Here is a 20,698-nt window from a genome sequence, read left to right as displayed (position 1 = left end):
CCTCTTTCCAATGGATGGCATGGATGAGGCTCAGCAAACATTTCCCTTGCCATAAAGTTCTTCCTGAAAAAAACAGACACAACCTTCCAGGTGTTGTGATACAGGACAAAATTATTTTCTTTCATGTTTGACCATGTTTACCCAGTTTTCACCTCAATCTGTGGTTGAAATCTGTATATTTCTGAGCTTTTAATGTGATTCATGCCATCAGAAGTGTCATTAGGTAAACAGTGCATTGAAAAAATGCATAAAATGTATACTTTTGAAAAAGGTGCACTAACTAATGGGGAAAATGTGCATTTCAAAAATTGGCGTGTACATTTGGAAAAATTGTGTGTGAAAATATGTTCAACTGTTCATGCAAAAAGAAAAAACAAACCAATGATTACAATTTGATATGGATTCAATTTTGAATGAGCTTTACGGTAGAATTCAGTTAACCTTAATAACTTTGGGTTTTGCTGATTTGCACACCTTTGTATTTCTCCTTAGTTCATATTTGGCAGAAAATGCTTTGAGAATCAAACAAAATGAATGAAGGAGCTTAATCCATACTTCCTGTTATGATCATTGTTGACTGCTCTGCAGGTGCTTATGGGATGAAACACTAATAGATTTTCCCCTTTGTTTCTCAGCTTTCATGTATGTAGAGTATAAACCACCAGCTTTTTAAAACTGCCATTTAGCAAAGCTTCATTGTGTAATAAAGCAGCCGGTAATTGCAATTATTTAGCAAGAATTATGAATAGGAAACAAGATTTGCAAAAAGTCAATTGGGATACAATTTGTCTATAAATGCATGGATTAGGAAGCCTAATGAAATCTGCCTTGCTCTAAAAACTCACCCCCTTGTTTTCTCATCAAAGTGTTTTGTAGCAGTACAGATCTTGATAAATTATCCTTGTCTCTTGCAATATGAAAACAAAAGGAGCACTGTACCATGCCTAACAATGGTACAGTGACTACAGAGTTTTCATATGCCAAAGCGCTTGGGAAATGCATTGTTTCTTAGGATGTAAAGCAACCTCTTCATTCCCCTCATATTCCAGAGGGCTGAGTTTAAATACTTGATGATTTATTTTAGTTAGCGTGTGAAAGCAAAAGGGCCTGCTGTTGTTGAAAGGGATTGGCTTGCATGATCAGTCTATAAAAAGGGACTCATGTCAGGACAAAATGGACAAAAGCCTTGCCATAACATGGCTGTTAAAAGCCTGACACTGTGGGCACAGTTTTAGACTTAAGATGGCATTCCAGATCTGATCAAGAATCCATGTTACAAGTCTCGCTTCCCATGTATGCCTTAGAAATGCTAATAGGCCTGTCCTGCTCAGGTTCACTCTTAGATATGGTAATCGTTTACCTGTGCTGAAGCTTCTTCTTCTCTTTGTGTTGTTTTAATTCCTTCTGCTTTTCCCTAATGTGCCTCTAGCATACTGTGTATGTGATCCCCCACCTGACCCCCCACCCCTCCTCCAAACTGTGTACTTAACTATAAAAGCATCTTGTATATACTCCATCTTGGCAGTCCCTTTGAGGGCTTCCTACATGCTGAATGTATTTCCTGTACGTCTGACTAAACTGTAAATGTTCTTTTGATTGTACATGCCCAGAGAACTGTTGAAGAGTGTTTCTCCCCCACTCTTGCCACTCAGTAAGGAAGAGACTTGCTACAGTTCGAAAACAAACCTGGGAGATTATCACAGTAGTTGTAGGGCATGATAATGAGACAGGTTGGCTGCCCTAATAAAAATGAAACTTGGTGATGAGCAGAACCCCCTCCTCCTGCACAAACAAGCAATGGCCTTCAAAGCAATAGCATGCCATTTAAAATGCTTTGAAACTCTTCTTACAATGACTTTGCATGTATAGAAAAGACATGTTAAATATATTTGTATTCAGGAATTTTTTAATGTGTGATAGCTATGCGGAAGGATGAATTTTCCCTTGCCAGTCAACTTTCCTGCATTTGTGAGCTACCTGTTAACGTATGTATACTATTTGACCAGAATATATTCATCCACAAACAATTTTTCTATAGAGTTATATACTTTAACTATTTCATTTTGTCAAATTTTAGTCTCTCCTGTTAATGTGGATTTGAGAGTACCAGATTTCTGGCACCGGAAAATACCAGATATATTGTTACCACAGCACCTTATGCATCAATCTTGGAGCCTCCCACTCTTCAAAGAGCCTTCTCCCTAGCAAGATGGCAAGTACTTCCCTCCATGTCTTGGAGGGGAAATACTGTAAGACACCAATGGCAGAGAGGGGTTGCCCTTGTGGCGCTGGAGAGGTTGAAATAATTGAACAGGTTATTTTTTTACTGTTGGTTTTTTCCAAAAAATCCAAGCCAAGTTTATTTCTCATCTGTTTAGAAGGTGGCCGGGCACATCTGATCCTGAGGCTGCTAGGAAGCTTCTTATAAGCACCAATGCCCAGCTCACAGTTTGTCGTGCTAGGTTTTTCACAGTAGCCTGCAAGATCCGCAAGGATATTGAATGCAATGTTTTAAAATTTTACTTAGAAATTGTAATGGGCAATTCTAATCAATTTGATACCAACGGTTTATTGTTATTTTGCCTTTTAATAGTTGGAATATTTTAACCTATGGTCCTATTTGCAAATTGTTTATTAAGAACAAGCTGGTCACTGAGCATAATAAATTGCTGTTGTTGCTGTTGTTGTCTCCGGTCACCACTTTCAGACATGGCAGCCCTTATGCAAGTAATCCTTCCTTTCCATGATGTGGCCATGGAAAGTATCTTGAATGGACTACCTTCTCCATCCAAGCAGATCAGCAATATAACTGGGTCTTCCTTTCACCATGCCTTGGGGTGCTCTCCCCATTTCCCCTCAGGTCTTTACTTCAGTTCACTGAACTAATCAGTTGTGACCTATTAAGTACAGTGAAAGACTTAAAGCCAAATGAAAGAAAAAACACAGCACAAAGCTGGTGAAAATAAAGAGGAGTTATTGAACTCCAGTAATGCCTTTTTATAAGCAGAATGCTTGGAATTCTGCAGCTGAAAAGCAGGAGCCAAAAATGGCATAGCTACTTTATAGTGGCAAATCCTGCAAGACCCAACTTGTTATAGTCTCAGTTCTTCTCTTCTCTTTCCACCTCAGAACAGTGTTCTAGGAATGAGATGCCTTCCTAGTTTTCTGCACTGGCCATCTTCCACCTCAGAACTCTGCTCAAAACAAGCCGCTAACTGTGCCACTAGGGAATGCAGCACAGAAAAAAATGAGCAAGTCATTATTTCTTTGTTTGCCCAAGGTACTTTGGGAACTGGTGACATATCTCAGTGCAAAACATTATTTCAGCTGTTGACAGGACAGCAGAGGCTATAATCTAGAATGATGTCAATTGAGGGGAAACAAAACCAGCCAAGAAACCCAAGAAGCTCCCAGAAAAAGAGAAGTAAGTAGGAACCAGTTTGGAAAAGTAGAATTTTGCCCTTGTTTACTGAGGGCAAATATAATACTTGAGGCTCTAATAGTCCTGCTCTGACCCACCCTTAGGGCATCTCACCCATAAGAAACTCCATGTAGTGCCAATATTGGAGGAAGAAGAGGTATGGAAAAAGACATGGACACCTAATCTTGGATATAAGTAGGGACTCTTTATTTAACTTAAAGAATTTGCAACCCAGATTGTGCAGATGTATCATGTGGGGAATTATCTATCTCTTCTCCGCAGGCAACTTGCAGGCAGCTACAGTCACCCTGCCCAGGCAAAGGAATGGGCTCCTCTCCACTTCCTAGGGTACACCAGATTGGATGGGGGAGCTCCCCTGTGTCACCCCTGCTAAGTGCAATGCAGCTTTGAGTGGGTGAGACAGTTCTGTCCAGAAGGCAAATGGTACTGCAGGTCATGGGCTGCACAACCCTTGAGTGCCAGCTCTCTGGACTTACCAGTCCCCATAATGTGAGGTCACACTGGAACTCATTTCCTAAAAATGCACACACACCTCTGCCACAAACCAATTCACCTAATGAACCAGACTTGTACTAACAAGTGCACCCAGTATGGAGCAGGCAAAAAAGCCCATCATCCACTCAAGCCTTGGCTGGGGAAATGTCCTCCTCAGCCCTAGCTAATGCCATGGCTTGGGAAGCAAGAGTACAGGACTGGGGTGAAGCCGACTTACAAATTCTACAGCTCTGTTCCAGCACCTCTGTTGATCTCTTTGCTATCCCCACCCAGGCTGCCCCATAAGGGTATGATGGGAATGTGTTGAACATCGATAGGAAATATATGACCTCTGGATATTACTGAAATGCAACTCCTAAAATCTCTGGCTAGGCCTGATGGAGGCTGCAGTCCAACAGAATCTGGAGGAATACATGTTGCTTATCCCTGCAGTTATATAAAATATTTTTGAAGCAGCAGGACAGTCCCATCCAGTTAATTCTCTCCATCAACATCATCATCATCATCATCATCCATCATCCAAAAAGGAAAAAAAAACCTTGTCCATAAGACCAGGGTTGAGGCTAACATATGTTGGGGGTGGGAAGGGAAGGAGGCTGGGTTTCTTGCCTTGTACTAATTCCTACTGGCACCCAGAATCCTTCTCTCCCTTTCCCCAGTGCTAAATCTAGATGGCCAAAATCCTGCGCCTAAACCAAATACATGGGAAATGCTGCAGCGGAGATTGTTGTTGCCATCCATCTGCCCACACATTGGATGCACATAATCTGCCGGGTTCAGAGACTCGTATGATTCAAGGGCACTGGATCGGTTCCTCCCTATGCTAACTGTAATGATGATGCTGGAAGGCAGAGCACTAAGAAGATGTAAGTCATAAAAATAGATTTCAGTTGCAAGCCACTTCAGAGGAGAGCTCATCCCAGCTTCATTTAAGGAGGGTTGATTCTTGTGGATGCTGGGATTTCTGATTATTGCCAATGTATGTGCATGTATAATGCAGTCAGTTCCATTTGCAGGCAAGAAGGAAAATATTAAAGAGAAGCCCGTTGCCTTGCATGTGGAAAAGACCAGCGACAAGAATTCAGTGTGATAACCATGCAGCAATATAAGTAGCTCAGGACGCTATTTTTATATAGAAATGTATGAAAATGCCCATTTAAAGTGGAGCTATAGAGACTCTGACACTTCCAGCTGAGACTTGGAAAGAGCTATTATAAGATGCAAAGCACCAGAATGCAATTGTATGGGCTCAATGGACAAAACAGTAAGCTTGGATTCAAAACAGTAACTTAGCTTTTTTGGTTCCAGAATATCCCTCTAACATTTTTGTCCTTCCCCTCTTTTATACTAAAGAGCCTAATCATATAAAGTTTTGTGACACTGATGTCAATTCAAGTTACTAATATTAGGGAATTTTAGCATACTTAAGTGGCCCTTGAATGATTTGACACAAGTTGAAATCATGTACAGATGAACACCACAAGATGGAAGTCTCGAACTCCAGAGGCTTCCACAGATCCTATGCCCACATGGGCTTCTATAAACAAGATAGAGGAGCAACAGAGGCAGTTATCATTTTTCCAAACTCTCTATAATGTTTTCCACCAGAGTGGCCTTTGAGTTCACCTAGTGCGGTCATGCTGTTGGTGAGAGTGAGACCAAGGGCTGGGGGCCGTGGATGTGTCAGATCAACAAGCCTTTGCTTCTCAGTTGTATGTCCCCTTTCCTGTCTTAATGGAAGTTGAAGTTCCACACCTGGGTAAGGAAGCCACCATGGAGCTGGGAGAGGACTGGTGATGAGGAAATCCACACTCGGATCTCCTCTTCCACAACTGGAGTTCAATCTCCAGGTTGAAAATTCCTCTGTGACTAGAACCAGGTTCATCTCTGGGGCAGCATAGAGCAATCAGATATCACTGATATTAAAATCTCTACACTGGCTGCCCATACATTACCAGATGTGGTACAAGGTGCTGGTAATTACCTTTAAAGCACTTCCTGGCTTGGGTCCAAAATACCTTCAGGAACACCTTTTTCTCTGTATATTCTGCCTCATTTGCTAAGGTATGGGGATAATTTTCTGAAGTTTGCTTCTGTAAGATTTGTGTCAGATACCTAGAGGACTTTCTCAGTGGTTGCTCCTAAACTATGGAATGGCCTGAAGTGATGAATGTGTCAGTAATCCCACTCCTACTTTCAAGTGGTAGTTAAAGATGTGTCTTTTCCAATAGGCCTTTTCAGATTAGTTCCCAGATTAGTTTTACTTAATATCCTTGTTTTTGGTCTAAATTGTAATTATTGCTGGTTTTATTTTCTTGCAAACCACCCAGAGCCTATGGGAAAAGGGCAGTATATACAAATCAAAATAAATAACTAAGTAGATAAAATAAGATGGCAAAACAAGAAGGGGATGGCAGAGAATGAAGTAGCTGGATGGAGTCACTGAAGCAGTCGGCATGAGCTTAGGTGGACTCTGGGGGCTGGTGGAGGACAGGAAGGCCTGGAAGAATATTGTCCATGGGGTCACAATGGGTTGGGCATGACTTCGCGACTAGCAGCAACAAGATACATACATGTCTTCAGCTATGGAAGAGATCTACAGCATCATATGGTGTCCCAGATTATGTATATGACACAGAATCCTCTGCCTTGCAATCTGGAGATTTGCTAAGCCATTCCCAAACTCAAGTCAGCACACCAAAACCTAGAGCAAATTGATTACAGTAGACAACTGCAAGCTATTTCTATTTATCCCAAGTATTGTTTTGATCAGGTTTTTTATACCGTATCAATGGACATCAAAGTATGATTTTTTCTTTGAAGCACTTAGTGTTTGATCATTATTTCTTACATCCTTGTTGGTTTCTTCCTGTTTTATCCAATATTCTGCTTTTTGTTTGGTTGTATGTTTGTTTGCAGTAGTAATCTTTACTGTTTTAATTGTTGATGCTTTTGTAGATACTTCCAGATCTGCCTTAAAAATTCTGTTAAAAGGCAAGATAAAAGTGCCTTATTGAGATAAAAATAAGCAACACTCTACCTATTATTTGAAGGAGGCAAATAATATTTTGGCATGCCTGAAGCTCAGACAATAAGATACTGATGAACTTGCCTTCCAAGCTCATGTCTTGCTTTTTACTGGCCGTTTTTCAGTGACATGTTGCTGGAAGGAAATCACCTCTAAGAGTTTCTGGCAGAGTTTCTGTGCCTTTAATAGATGTATCCTAGGGAGGAACAAATACATGAAGTTTTTCCCATGAAAAGTCAACGATGGGGGAAAGCATTGTCTCCTGATCTGTCTTGTTTATGAAACTATTAGAGCAACAGGAACTCTGCCAGAAAAAGTTGGCAAACCTGGTTATGGTTAATGACGCATGTGGATATATGTCTATACGCATGAAAGGGCCAGCCATGCAAATCTACCCTTAGGCAGCAGATAAATAATTTGGTTGCCTTTCTTTCTATCTGTGCTGCCACTGCTGTTTTTATTTTCTCTAAAATGTTTTGATTTTCAAGAAAGGAATCCAGATCCAACAAAGAATTGTCTGAAGATGAAAAACAGCATTTTAAAATATTTTTTCTCTGCACAAACTCATTCATATATAGACATTCACTGAATCCAATTTTACAGCCATATTAAAAAAACTGGAGCAAGAAAAGCAAAATCTACTGAGGGCAGCTGAAGAGGTTTAGCTCCTATCATATTCTTATACTAATAGTTACAGTCTGAGTGTTTCAAAGAAAGAAACACAATAGAAAAGGAAAGGGAAATACCAGATTCATGAAGCTGTAGCCTTGAGAAAAAGAGGAAAATCAGTCGGAACAAAATGAAAGGAGGAAGGAAAGGCCAATAGTTTTGGGGATCAGAAAGTTTCCACCTCTAGGAGAAAGATTTTGAGCATAATTAATGTTTGCTATAAGGTGATTACTATCAAAGTATATATCAGTCCACAATCCTATGCATATTTAGGCAGAAAAAGATCCTATGGCTCCCAGCATTCCCAAGGACATTTTTCTGTTTAAATATGCATAAAATCACATCCTTACTTTTTCTATGATACCAGTTCCATGGTTGACCATAAACGGTGTAACATATACCTCATATGACACATTGTGTTTGTTTAATTGCATACTATACGCAAATATAATTTCTGAGATAATTCCCAATAACTTAGGATCACCAAACAGACTTTAATCTCCCAAATAGTCATGTTTTTGTTGTTATGCACCATAGCATGGATAATCTTGGGCTTCCTTTCTAGTGGGACAGCTTACACTTCATGATCTTTTCTAGCTTCTTCATTGCTCTCCTTCTGAGACACAGTCATCTTTAATTTCTGGGCTGCAGTGATGATTGAGCCAAGGAGTGTAAAACCTTTCACAATTTCAATATATTAACTGTTGATATGAAAGTTGTGTAATTCTTCTGTAGTTCACATTTTCTTAGTGTTCAATTGCCCCCTTAACACTCAGGTGCAGGGGAATTGAGAGTGTCAGAGAAGCTGAGAGCAATTCCATCAGGAGGCCTGACTGTCTCACCAGGCTGGTCTCCTAGCAGGGTCATCCAAGGCACAGTGGTCAAAGCAGAGACACCAGACTAAGATGCATCAACCTTCTTCCAGAGTAATGGTCACATCAGCAGAGAACAGATAGCTCTAGTGGTGAAGGAGCAGAGAAGCGATTACTAGGGAGCAGTAGTACCTGAAGACGACAGTGCCTGCAATATTCGCCCTGCCTGAAATATTCCAAATCTCATAAAGGTGTGCTAAAGTAGGACTTTTGTGTGTGCATTTTAATGCTAGTCTGCCAACTAAGGCAGGCTTGCATGGGTACAGCTCTGCATTGTGATAATCCATTTAGCAGGGATTTCATGCAAGTTTCAGGCATTGATAAGAGAACTATCCCTGGCTCTTTAGCTAGCTTGTATCGACCGAGGCAGAACACCTTGTTAAAGACATGCGATTATCAATAAGCAATGTGTAATTCCACTGCTCTTTCAAATCCCTCAAGGGATGTTATGTGACAAGACAGGATTTCCATTTCACCTCTCTCATTTTTCTGTGCAAGCAGTCCTGTTTCTTATGTAAATCTCATTTCCTTCCCTTTGAACTTCTTTCCTGAATTAGAATATGTTTCAGTGTTGATTTCTAAAGAAAGAAGATGACTTTAGAGTCATGCCGGAAGAGCATATCCCAGGTACAGTTGCTATGCAAAGTATGAGGTTTTCATATAACTGACTATAAAAAGGAAGGTGAAGACCCTGGCAGGCAGAGTGCCATAAGCTTTTGAAATGGCATGTGCACGTGTGGGTGCACAGGCACACACTTATTTATCTCATGACAATAATTGTAAAGGAGCAAGATTCAGGCCCAGCCACCAACACACATCTCTCCTCACTCCCTCCTTCTCTCTCACACACATACACACATACTGCGGGTGAGATGCTAAACAAATCCTCACCTCTTAGCAACCAGCCTAAAGCATTCTGAGTTTTCACAACAGCTAAGTGCATTCATTCTGTTATAATCATGGTGCATGTCACAAAGAAAAAAGGGAAAATGTTACCAGATATATATGCAAGAAATAATGCCTTTTCATTCATCTAAGAATAGTTGGATCTATTAAAGCTGCTTCTCTGGGATTCTTTCTTTTCAACCTCCAAATCTAGTTGTTCTTGTTGTTGTTAAGAAAAAGAATTCCTGCATGCATTTTTGTGAACCTGTTTTGCTTGATGCATTAATAGGCACATGTCTTCAATAATAAATTGGAGCTCCAATCCATGTGTACATGTTAGAAAGACAGCAGTTTTCAGCTCATTTGTGAATTTATCAAGATGTTGTGCCAGAGTGACCTCTTATCCCAAAAGAAGAGAAAAGAGGACGTAGATTTGGATAAATGTTGCACATGCTAATTCATACACACACACACACACACACACACACTTTAAATACATTTATATGTATTCATTATTATTGTTGGGGGAGACAGACTGGGGATTCTGTTGGTGTACCATGCACCCTTCTGCCCAACAGACTCCTTGCCTGAGCTGATGGAGATCGTCTTGGACCGGGTGTTGGCGACTCCCAGGACAGTGGTCCTGGGGGACTTCAACTTCCATGCTGAGACTGTTGTGACGAGGCAGTTCAGGACTTCATGGCCATCTGGGGCTGTCTCAACACATCACTGGCCCAACACATGAAAGAGATCACACTCTGGACCTGGTCTTTTCGACAGGGCAGGAAGATGGTGATCTGGAAGTGAGGGTTCTGATGTTAACCCCTTTTATCACTTCCTCTTGAGGTTTAAACTCAGGGACAGTTTTCCCATCTGTAAGGGTGTGGGCCCTATTAAAATGGTCTTCCCCAGGAGTCTTATGGATCCTGATGATAGGACTGGTGCTCCAGTCAACACCCTGGCTGATTGGTGGAATGGGGAAATTACTCAGGTGGTAGACACGATTGCTCTCAACTGTCCTCTCCTGCCATGCAGAGCCGACATGGTGCCCTGGTATATGCCTGAATTGTGGAGATGAAGCAGGCTGGGGGATGACTAGAGTGTAGGTGGAGGAAATCATGCGCCAAATCTGAGTGAACACTATTTGGAGCTCAGTGAGGGCAGTGAAGAAAGAATTCTTATTTCAGGGCACTGAAGAAGGATTTCTTCCTCACCCTCATTGCATCCTAAACAGCTTAGGACGTGGTTATCTGAAGGAGCGTCTCCTTCTCTATGTGCCTGCCCACCCCTTAAGATATGGGGCAGATGTCCTTTTGGGAGCCCTCCTTGAAGGGTCTTCTCTGCAGTGGTACTCCTGTTAGGGAATATGTTCCCCAGAGAGGTTCACCTGGCACCTACACTTTCTTCTTTCCAGCACCAAAACCTTTTTATTTTCCCAGTATTTTAAGGTTGTGATTTCAATGTGGGGTTTCATTGTAAAGAATGGGTGCTGTGCTCCACTCTGTTTTATTGTAAGACTGTCTCAAGACCATTGATAGTGGTTGTTATACAAAAGCTTTAAATAACTAAATAAATAAGAAATAAATACTATGATTAAAAAATACATCTAGTACACCTCACCATTCCATTAGGGATGGGCAAATGAGTTACCTCTCTCCAAAGAGTCAAAGAAGGATTCTTTGAACATTACCATCTCATGTCCAATTGCTGTTCACAATCACGGCTTGCTCGGCATCAATGGAAAAATGGCACCAAACAGCAATCAAATGTGGAAGTTGTGAAACTAAGCAGCTCTAGGTTTGGTAAGAGCCTGCATATGAGACTTTCTTGGAAGCAGGCTTGTTTTGACTTGTTTTGACTTGAATTGTGTGGGAGAAAGTCAGTTAAATAAATAGAAACATAGTGTGAATCTCTGGGTTATACCTCAACAACCTGATTAATGTCAAATAATGTTTCTTATTTTTATTACTGAACTAAAAAGAAAAGTGATATTTAAAAAAGAAAAGTTCTTGCACTCTTGGGTTGTTGTTTTTTCTCAAGTCTTCTTCCACTTTGAGAGATTGTTTCCTATAGACAAATTTGCACTCTGTTTCAATCTCTTTCTGATATTGTACTGCTTGGAGGGCTTTATATGAAAGTGACAGAGTCTATGTCATCCCATAAGTGATACACTAGAAAACTTCTCAAACTTCTCAAATCTCAAATGTTAGCCCACAAGGAAGACAAATGTTGAGGTTTTGTGGTTAAGTTTTTGTAAAGTTTTGTTTCTCACAATACCACTCTTCTATTCTTCCTTTTCCTTGTTTTCTTGTTGCTTTTTCTTACAATAGCCATGCACTTCTAAAATAAACAGACTGACAGACAGACAAATCTGTCCTGGCAGTCAAAGGAGCACTAGGTAGCTAGATCTAAAAGCTGGTATAATTTCCTGCTTTGTTCCCTACATAGTGTTATTGTTGTTGTTGCTCTTGTGTGTCCGTAAATCATCTCCAACTTATGGAGACCCTGTGAATGAATGCATTCAAAATGCATTGATGGGATGGCCTGGATACTTCAATTGGTACAAAATAGAGCTGCCAGGTTGCTGACAGGGGTCAGCCGTTATTCTCATGTAAGGTCGGTCCTCTATCAACTACACTGGCTCCCAATTGAAGTCCGGTCCCAATTCAAGGTCCTGGTATTAACCTATAAAGCCCTAAACGGCTTGGGATCAGAATACCTGAAGGATCACCTCCTTTCCTATATGCCCTCACACCCTTAAGATTGGCAGGTGAGGCGTTGTTCTGGGAACCCTCTTTGAAGGAAGTATGGAGGGTGTCTACCCAGAGGAGGGCCTTCTCTGCAGTGGCACCCAGACTATGGAATGTGCTCCCCAGAGAGGTTCACCTGGCACCAACTTTATACTCTTTTAGGTGCCAGGTAAAGACCTTTTTATTCAGCCGGCATTTTAATAATTAGGCTTTTAGAAGTTTTTAGATCTTTTCCCACACTCACATTTTTTATTCTCCTTCTTCCTTTCTTCTCTCTCTCTTAGTTTTATGAAGTGTTGTTTTATGTTAATTTAATGTCTACCATGTTGATTATTGTATTATTGTAATACTATATTTTTTAAATCATTATAAGCCATCCTGAGTCATTCATCAGAAAGGGCAGGATATAAATGTTTTAAATAAATAAATAAACTGCTCAACTCATATAAACTTGAGGGTTTGCCTTCCCTTATGGAATCGAACCATCTCATAGTTGGATTTCCTCATATTTTTTACCTTTGACCTTTTCTCTAGTAAGTTTTATCTTCTCATGATGTACCTGAAGTATGACAGTTTTGTCATTTTTTGCTGCCAGGGAAAGCCCTGGATTGATTTGATCCAGGACCACTTGTTTGTCTTTCTGTCAGTCCAGGGTATTCTCTTCCGTGCCATGTTTCAAATGCATCATTTTTCCTCCAGTCAGTTTTATGCCCATAGATAGTGATCAGGAATGCAATAGCGTGGATGAACTTCACCTTGGCTTCCACCAGTGAAACATTCTTACAGTTGACAGTCTTTTCTAGTTTGTGCATTGCTGCCTTTTCAAGTCTCATTCTTCTTCTAATTTCTTGGTTTCACTTTCGCTCTGAATTGACAATTGAGCAAAGGCATGCAAAACTTTTCAAAATTTCAATTTCTTCCTTTTCAACTGTACAGCTTTGTAATTCTTCTTCAGTCATGATTTTTGTTTCTGTTTTGTTTTCTAATGTTTGGCAGCAATTATGCTTTTGCATTTTATTTTCTTTATGTATTTATTCATTTAAGGTTTTTGTATGCCATCCCATTACTAAGAAAGTCTCTGGATGGCTTACAGAGAACAAATAAAAAAAAATAGAACGCATAACAACAGCAGCACACATCTTAAAGTCAGTACGACCAGTAGTTTAGTCAGTTATGAATCTCAGAGAAGTAGGAAATGCATTGCCAAAGAGGCAGCAATTTGTTCAACATTTGCACATACTAATTTAGATGTCCAGAGTTCATTTACAATTAATAAATATAATTTCAATTAGAAATGCAATATATCTCACTCTAGCAGGGAAGGCTGACAAGGTGCTTGCTCAGTTTGCTGTCCGGGTACCATGTGTTGATGGGGAACCTTAAGGCTACTACTGCTTACTGTTCTTTTGACTGGGCATCCCTTCAAACAGGGAACACCTTTGAGAACTGTCCTCTGTAAATGGTTAGCAACCTTGCCAGCCAGGTATGCTCTGTGGAGCCCACCAGAGGGGTCTTTGCCCAGGTTCCCTCATACCTGAAGCTTGGTCCACTATTTTCAGGCAGGTGGATTTATATTAGAAAAACACCTGTTCATGTACACCATTTTTATTACACCAGAGCCCCCTTCCCTGAAGGTTCCCTTGTATGTGACTCACTTCACTTTCCCAAGCAATGCAGAGCTTCCCACAGCTGAGGCTCTGACTGTGTGAACTGTATATCAAGAGACTTATTTTCCAGATCAGTGACTGACAGTCCCTGTAATGAGGAAATTGCTTAATTCAAGAACTTTGAAATGCACTTTTTTGCAGCTTATTGTTCATACAACAAAAGGACATTTTGCCCAGATTGAAACTGAGTTTTAATTTGACATGGTACAGCGGCATAAATATGAGTGCCCTGCCAAATAATTTCATGGGACCTATAATGTATGTAAATAAGGAAGAGGATATACGCTATTATCGGAGCTTCTAGAATTATTTATTCCATGTATTATCATGGCCCCTGCCTTGACAGAACACAGATGGACTAGAGGACAGATGAGGGAGCAGAAATGAAATTTCTTATATTTCTGCTCCCATCTTTAATCTTATTACAGTGTCTTCCCAACCAGACTTGATGCTTCTTAATCTCATGTGGTATGTGATATGGCTATAGCCTGGGGGTATCCAGTGCTATATTTAATAGTTTTCTAATGCAATACATAAATATTTTACTACAATCTATTAAATTATATGGATTTTCCTAATACCTCCGTAATAACTAAACTCATGCATGAAAAGAAGCCTCTAAACTGCATTTTAACAATACTTATTCTCATAATCTGCTTTATTACAGCATATTAAAATGTTACCAGTTAAAGAATTTTGCAACTTTTTAAAAATGTACCAACAGTTACACTGCGAAACATTACTTAGAAGTGAGGACTTTCCACTCCAATGCAAAAAACGGATTGGCAGAAAACTGGCTGCTGTAGGAGTACGGCATAGTAAGACACATCCCTAACACATTGTCTTCTAATATGAAGATAATCCCATGCCACAAGTGGAGGTGATGATGAATTAAATTGCACTGCAGCAGACATTTTGTAATAAACCTGTAAGCATCATTAAACAAGGGTGGTTGCTTAGAGCTCTGTACATATGCCATCTTGAAATTCCCTACAGTATTTGTCAGCAGAGAAATTGAGGGGACTATTTCATTGAATTTCTCCAGTTAGAGGAGAAATTCTCAGACAATTTCTTGAAGATGTGGCTCATCCCTGGAGGGGTTCAAGCCATGCTTCTTACTTTTTTTTAAAGTCCTCCCACTGCTTTGGCTTTTGCACTACCAATGTATCTGGCATTCTCTCCACCAGTTTGCCTCCTTCACAATGATACATAACTAGTGTCATATCCTAGTAGGGAGCAATGCCAAAATGGTGGAGAAAATTTGCAGGTACTCAAGAACACTCTGTGTTTTCTTTCCACTATTTATTATCTATCTATCTATCTATTAAATTTGTATAAAAGCCATCTATTAGCATAATGCTGTCTCTCCAGTACTTAGCGGACTCCTTGACTGCCCATACCGCCTCTTCTGAAAAACTCCCAATTACATCTTCCTGCTGGGCTTCAATTCAATTAGAATTAACTCTTCCTGTTAGGGAAAGACAAATCAGCAGAACCTGAGCTTCTGACTAGTGCCCAATCTGATTGCAATATTTTCGTGATGTCATTTGCACAAAAGTTAAAGCATATGTCAGTGTCTATTTTCCCAAATGTAAACTTTTACTGTGAACGTTTTTTTTTGAAAAGTAGACATTTTTCTTCAATGATTGAAGTGTACCTGTGCACATTTTTCAAAACAACTCCCCTTTTTCCTGCATACTTTCTATTTTCTTTCTAATATGTACTTTTTTTTTGTTTACAAAGTTCATTCAAAGCTTGGGTATGTATGGACATTGTTTCTTTGCATCTAAGTCTGTGTTCAAGTCTGGAAGGGTAAACAAGACACATTTTGGTCTAAAATTAACTAAAACAAATACATCCCAAATTTCTCAAAAAAATGTTCTGATTTTCATGCTGTGCACCAATCCCATGCTGGGTTTCCTGTCCTGAATGTCCTGCATGATAAGACTCCTTCAAACATGATCAAATAAAAGCCATGCCAGACCAGTCCACCTTCTTTTCCCATGGTGCCCAACTAACTGTCTATGGGATACCCACAGCAGGGCATGATTGCTACAGTCATCCTTCCCCGCAACACCTAGGCCTTTTTCCTCTGACTATGGAGGTAGCATATACCATCAGGACCAGAAGCCATCCTGGAAGATTTTTGTGTATTTTTATTTCTACATTTGTGAATTTCTCATGTATCAAATTGTGGAAATATATTATGCACAGGGTGGACTGTTTTTCCTTCATTTTGCACAATTTCTAGCAAATTAATGGCAACAGATTAAAGAATGCCACTCCCTTAAAATGTGTTGTGCTAGTTCGAGTAGGCTGATACAAAAGGCCATTAAATAATTGTAGCTTCTTGAAGAAGTTTACTTGTTCCTTTTGTCATTCTGCTCCCCACATGTGCCAGGGTTATTTTGCTATTCTTGTGCCTATAGATTCTTCCACCTGTCCAAAGGAATGGGGTGCTGGGACTGAATATCCACTATATTTCAGTGTGTGTTCATTAAATAAAGGATATGAAATGTGCTCAACTCTCTCTGGATTGTACCCAGTGCCTCCTTTGAAATAATATTTCACCCTTTGAAGTTAATATTATATTTTGCAATCTTTTTAATGGGAGTCCTTGTATTGATGCCATAATTTACTTAAACACACATTCTTCCTGTCTTAAATGCACAACACCATGTGCAACCTTGGGGAAAAGATGAAGAGAAACCCATTAGTTTATAAATAATCTATATGGAAAGAAACTGTCTTCTTTCTGTCCCTATTTAAATTGCTTTGGTGGAGCCCATTACCCTCTTGAGCTTTCACTGTCTCAATTTACCAAGGCTGTGAGTAAAGATAGGGTCAACATTTCCATCTATACTCATCATCCTCTCCCAGATACCATTTCAGCAGTAGAAATCATCAGCTTATTGTCAAGCATCAAGATTAAAAAGATGTGACATTTGATTTGTTTGGATTGTAAAGAATCCCCTGATGTGAAAGTATCACCAATTTAAGCTTTAAACCCAGCTTTAGAAAGAAGCAACATGAACCACTGCTGCCCCCCTTGATCTATTTTGTAGCCATCACAGTTCCTTGGAGTTATTTAATTTGACATCAATTAGTCAGCATTCACAAGGGGAAAGTCCCTTTTTACAACATGCTCAGACACATCAATGTCATTTTCCTCCTAAAACATGACAAAGAGCAGAAGGGCTTTCTGTCTGTTCAAATACAGCACTTCAGGCATGAAGCATGAACCACAAGGAGGTCTCTGGCAATATCGTGGATTTATGCATGTTCATTAAGATGAGAATCATAGCAAAAGAAAAGACGGGTTTTCTGCGTAATCCATTTTAAAACATTTCCACATTCGGATTTTGGCATTTTCAGGCTTTAAATTTTATATTTTGACTCACATTGTGGGATTGCTTCCCTATATCCAAAATATGGATTTTCCAACATCTGTCCACAGTGTATTCTCCATCTTCCACACTGGAGAGCCAGTGTGGTGTAGTGGTTAAGAGCATGGGACTGGGACTCAGATGATCCAGGTTCTAGTCTGGGCTCAGCCATGGAGCCAACTGGGTGACTTTGGGTCACAGACTCTCAGTGCAACCTACCTCACAGGGTTGTTGTTGTGGGGATAAGATGGAGAAGGAGAATGATGTAAGCTGCCTTGAGCCCTTTGTAGGAAAAAGGCAGGATATAAATAAAAAAATAAATAATAAATATTCCAGGATACTAATTATCTGAGCAAACAAGGACACACACACACGCGCGCGCGCGCGCGCGCGCGCGCGCGTGCGTGCGTGCGTGTGTGTGTGTGTGTGTATATATATATATATATATATATATGAATCTCATAGCAAAACAACAACCAGGACACATCAATTTCTGATTTGCTCTGGCCATGAGCCCTTTGCACAGCCCCACTTATGATGATTTTTTTCCCATTTGCTATATGAAAAGATTACTTGAATCAAACCAGTTACTGTTTTTCTGTATATGAGATTCAGCCAAAGCACAGCTAACATTTGTAATAAACCCACGGGTGCATCACTTAGAGCATGGCTGCAGTCTTAACTTTTGGAGCTCGACAACTGTTTTCTGTGTAAACACAATGTAGGGTTGTTTACATAACTTGTTTCTTAACCAATGAGCACTTGTTATTTGTGTTCATTTGGCAAGATCTTCTCTTTGAGCCCGTGGGACTCTTCAGAGACACAACTCAGGAGTCCTGTGATGTTGGACTCTGATCTCCAGCTCCCCATCCTGCCATCCTCATAACTCTATGGAAAGAAGCATGCTAGTTGCCTTTCCAAGGGTGCAACCAGGTCTCAGAGAGAAGGAAAAGGAGCTGCTAGGGGACTGGGAAGCAAAGGCCGGAGCTCATGGTTTGCATTATTTTCTATTGCTGAACCACTCTGCTTCCTCTCCACGCCTACAACTCCATCTCAGTGCCATTCAGATGAAATTCAAAGTGAAGGCAGTGGAAATTGCAGTGCCGTAGCTCACACTGGTTACACAAAAGCCTCCGAGTCTGGAGCTTTACTTGCATCTCCAGCCAAGGGCATTGGGCTGCACCTATAGAAATCTACAGTTTTTAAAATGCAGCTGAAATAAGGGTTAAATAAATAAAATTACATTACATTTATTATGGTAATATTAAGGGGCTTCCTCATATCATGGGGATACAGCAGTTGGGGATGGACAAATGAGTTACTTTTCATTTCTCTCAGCTTTTGATTTTTCCAGTTTTACATTCAGGTTCATGTGGAAATTAAAGAATTCTCCTGTCAATTTTCAAACTCTGAGGCTTTTGTTTATTTTTTCTATGAAAAATTGTTTTTGTGCACATTTCTCCTAACATCCAAATGTATATATGCATTTTTGTCATATTCTGGGCAGCTTTCCTAATATAATACAAAATTATATAAAAATATTTTTCTAATTTATTTTGCTCACAAATTTCTGATTGGAGAACAATTTAGAAAAGTGAATATTTTGGTAGTTAACTGAGTTTTGTTTTGTGTAGTGGTTCAAAATTGCAAAAATAGGTAAATTCCCTTGAAAATATGAACTGAAACACAAAGAGTAAAATTTCTTAATGTCTAGATGCACTGAATAAGCAGCAAAGATTTTTAAGTGTTTTCATCAGAACATGTGTATATATCTACGTGTAAGAGATGAGACCTACTCTCGCTGATCTTTCCTTCCCTATGACTTTATCACTGTCACCCAATCGAATTCTTTGTTTTCCAAGCTGCTGCAAGCGGGCAACCTGAACTCCTTCTGAGTTTTCTGAAAGCACCTGTAAGTTGTATGGGAATGGCCTTTAAGGATGGAGTGGTTAGGTGGTAAAAAGAGACTACACATTTTAAACAAGAAGATTTTAAAAGTTCACTTTAGAAATCAAAGTATTGTGATCAGGAGAAAGGTAACATCTGTACAACATGCATGCATGTGCACACACACACACACACACAAAACAAATCATAGCAAACAGGGTGAGAAAACAACCCGTGTGCATGCATTCTGCTAAGCCTAATTAGACTGTGTTCCTATTTGCCATGTTTTCAAAAATATATTAGTGTCATATTTCTCACTTTCTGAAGCAGCTCGCTTTAATTATCCTTTTTCTGCTTTCCTTTCCGATTGTACTCTTGCAAATCTGACCAATCAGGAGGGCTCACCATTTTTATGTGGAGTTCCTTGCACCATTTTCCACCAAACGGAATCTTCTTGCAAGTGTTGGTTCCTTGGTAACACAATGTAAACTATCTGCTAACTCCTTATCTTGCTCCTTATCTGTCCATCTGTCCAATCTGTTGCCTTTTCACTGGCTTTCCAGAATAGTGGCTTAAATCCAGGTAAAACCTTCATCGAATGTTAGACTTTGGTTTTTACACTGACCAACAAAGAAGGAGAAGGAATTAACTCCATGACCTGAAAAAGGAACTATTTACAACGTCAGAATACTGCTCTTTTCCTACACAAACGAAATAAAACAATGGTTTTATCATTTTGATTAGTATCAGAGGAAACCTATAATGATTAAAATGAAAGGAAGTCTTTAATGAGTACACTGGTGCTGGGTGAGTCTATCTCATCAATTTCAGAAATTAAATAGGTGATCAGGAAAGATCAACATCTAAAGCAAACAGAATGACATTTCTGCAGTGCCAATCCAGTGAATGTAAAAGGATATACTACTACTAATACTACTACTAATATATTCTAGTCTGCCTACCCTGTGCATCCAGCAATGCTAATAAGGACCATAGCAACAGTCTCGCTGCCAACACAGCTGTGTCCGTGCAGCGTATCTATATGAAAATAAGTCCGTATGCTGTTCTAGCAACAAGGCACTCCACAGACCTTGTCTCCCGCTCTCCTTCCAATTGGTCAATTAGCATACAGTGCATGGCATGTAAAGCAATTTGTCAGGACTCACTTCATGATTGATAGATAAGGTGGAAATGGTTAGTGTAAACTCCATTTTCCAAAATCCATTCCACTGCATGATGCCCAAGCAAGCCCTTGCAATTGCAATCTAAAGGCTTCGGTGAGAGACGGAGAAGCCTGGGCCATTTTCCATTTGCCTCAACATATCTCGCACAGGAACATAATAAACCATTCCTTGTTACTGTTCTTGTTACTCGCCTCTGCTGCCACACACACACTTTTTGAACACTCAGCAATGACATTCCTGTTCTGAGTTCTTCAGTCACTTGATGCTGACATCCAGTTATTTCACTCCAAGGTGATTACTTAATCTTTATTTGATTGCTTCCTTGGTATTTTCTGTTTTATATATACAGATAGCAAACATTTCACGTAGCAAACATTATGTTTTCATAATAGCAAACATAAAGTAAGGATAGCCCTGTTTGAAATGGGAAGTA

Source organism: Varanus komodoensis, unplaced genomic scaffold, assembly GCF_004798865.1.
Source record: "Varanus komodoensis strain SLA01 unplaced genomic scaffold, ASM479886v1 scaffold1, whole genome shotgun sequence".
In the NCBI taxonomy this organism is placed as follows: domain Eukaryota; kingdom Metazoa; phylum Chordata; class Lepidosauria; order Squamata; family Varanidae; genus Varanus; species Varanus komodoensis.
The sequence above is the reverse complement of the archived record's forward strand: the minus strand, read 5'-3'. Positions refer to the sequence as shown.